We start from the raw sequence: 2,562 nt of genomic DNA, 5'->3' as shown, positions 1-2,562 counted from the left end.
GATTATTGTGTCAACCTTCTCTCTGATCTCCCTTCTTCCTGTCTCTCCCCGCTCCAGTCTATTCTTCATTCCGCTGCCCGGATCATCTTCCTGCAGAAACGCTCTGGGCATGTCACTCCCCTCCTTAAAAACCTCCAGTGGTTGCCTATCAACTTCCGCATGAAACAAAAACTCCTCACTCTGGGCTTCAAGGCTCTCCATCACCTTGCCCTCTCCTACGAGAAGCAGTGTTGCTCAGTGGAAAGAGCATGGGCTTTGGAGTCAGGGCTCATGAGTTCGAATCCCAGCTCTGCCACTTGTCGGCTGTGTGACTGTGGGCAAGTCACTTAACTTCTCTGTGCCTCAGTTCCCTCATCTGTAAAATGGGGATTAAGACTGTGAGCCCCACATGGGACAACCTGATTCCCCTGTCTACCCCAGCGCTTAGAACAGTGCTCGGCACATAGTAAGCGCTTAACAAATACCAACATTATTATTATTATTACCTCACCTCTCTTCTCTCATTCTACTGCCTACCCCGTAGGTTCCGCTCCTCTGGCTCACCTCCTCACCATCCCCCATTCACGCCTATCCCACCGTTGACCTCTGGCCCACGTCCCACCGCTGTCCTGGAATGCCCTCCCTCCTCACCTCCGCCAAACTCTTCGCCTCTTCCCCTCTTCCCCTCTTCCCTCAAACTCTTCCCCTCTTCAAAGCTCTACTGAGAGCTCCCCTCCTCCAAGAGGACTTCCCAGACTGAGCTTCCCCTTTTCCCTCTGCTTCCTCTGCTCCCTCTCCGCTCCCCCTCCCCCCCTCCTCCTCCCCCCTTCTCCCCTTCACATCCCCTCACCTAAGCCCCCTTTCCCTCTGCTCCTCCCATCTCCCTTCCCCTCCCCTCAGCACTGTGCTCATTTGTATATATTTTTATTATCCTATTTTGTTAATGAGGTGTACATCCCCTTGATTCTATTTATCGTGATGATGTTGTCTAGTTTTTGTCCGTCTGTCTCCCCCGATTAGACTGTAAGCCCATCATTGGGCAGGAATTGTCTCTATCTGTTGCTGAATTGTACATTCCAAGTGCATAGTACAGTGCTTTGAACATAGTAAGTGCTCAATAAATACTATTGAATGAATGAATGAATAATAATTGTTATTTTTATTAAGCACTGTCCCAAGCACTGGGTAGATATAAGGTAACGAGGACCCATTTGGGGCTTATAAGTGTAAATAGGAGGGAAGACAGATATTGAATCCCCATTTTGCAGATGAGGGAATTGAGTCACAGAGAAGTGAAGTGACTTGCCCCAGACCACCCAGCAGGCAAGTTCCGGGGCTGGAACCCAGATCGTCTAGCTCTCAGGCCCAGACTCATTCCACTAGGTTTTATGAGAAGCAGCATGGCATAGTGGATAGAGCACGGGTCTGGGGAGTCAGAAGGCCTAATGGGTTCTAATCCTGGCTCCGTCACTTGTCGTGTGACCTTGGGCAAGTCACTTCACTTCTCTGGGCCTCAGTTACCTCATCTGAAAAATGGGGATTGAGACTGGGAGCCCCACTTGGGCTCACTTGTCCAACCCAATTTGCTTGTACCCACCCCAGAGTTTAGTACAGTGCCTGGCATATAGTACGTGCTTAATAAATGCCATTACTATTATTAGGCCATGATAATCAGGCTGGACCTGGCCTTAAAGATATCACTCCACTACAGAGGCCCAGCTAGCAGCTCCTAAGTTAGAGTATAGGCTTCTCAGAAGTAGAAGCCAGGTCCATCCCTCTGGATTAGTTTAGTTATGTTATCAGTCAATCAATCATATTTATCGAATGCCTATTGGGTGAAGAGCACTGTATTAGGGAAAGTACAACTGAGTCCCTATCAATCAGTCAGTGGTATTTATTGAGCCCTCAGTGTGTACAGAACACTGCTTGGGCGAGTAGAGTAGAGCTGGCAAAAATGATCCCCACCCTCAAGGAGCTTATATTCTAACCAGGGAGACTGACAGGCACAAAGCATTTCCAGGTTAAAGGGAAAACAGATTCCTTTATATAGGCAGCTACCCAAATAATCTCAAACTGCCCATGTTATTGGCCTGCAAGCCCCACGCCCTAAGAGTCTTCATCTCCTGCAAGGAGACTGAAGACATCTCCTTTCTTGATTATATGATAGTGAGAAGTCTGGTCAGTGTACTCTTCTGTCTTTGTCTCGCACTTGCTGCCTGTGTTCCCCAGAGCTCATATTCTCCTAGAAAGGGGCAGGAGAGGAAACCTTTGAGGGTTTCCATGCTGACAGGTCATGTTTTTCTTTCTGCTTTTTTAAAAAAAAAATGACATTTATCAAATGCTTACTATGTGCCGGGAACTATACTAAACTCTGGATTAGATATAAGCTAATTAGGTTGTGCCCAAACCCTGTCCCACATCAGATTCACAGTCTCAATCCCCATTTTGCAGCCAGAGAAGTGAAGTGACTTGCCCGAGTTCACAAAGTAGGCAACTGGCAGAGCCAGGACTAGAACTCAAGCCCTTCTGACGCCTAAGCACGTGTTCTATCCACTAGGCACGCTGCTTCTCCTAGAAAGGTCC

Source organism: Ornithorhynchus anatinus, chromosome 6, assembly GCF_004115215.2.
Source record: "Ornithorhynchus anatinus isolate Pmale09 chromosome 6, mOrnAna1.pri.v4, whole genome shotgun sequence".
NCBI lineage: Eukaryota > Metazoa > Chordata > Mammalia > Monotremata > Ornithorhynchidae > Ornithorhynchus > Ornithorhynchus anatinus.
Note: the sequence above shows the minus strand (reverse complement) of the source record.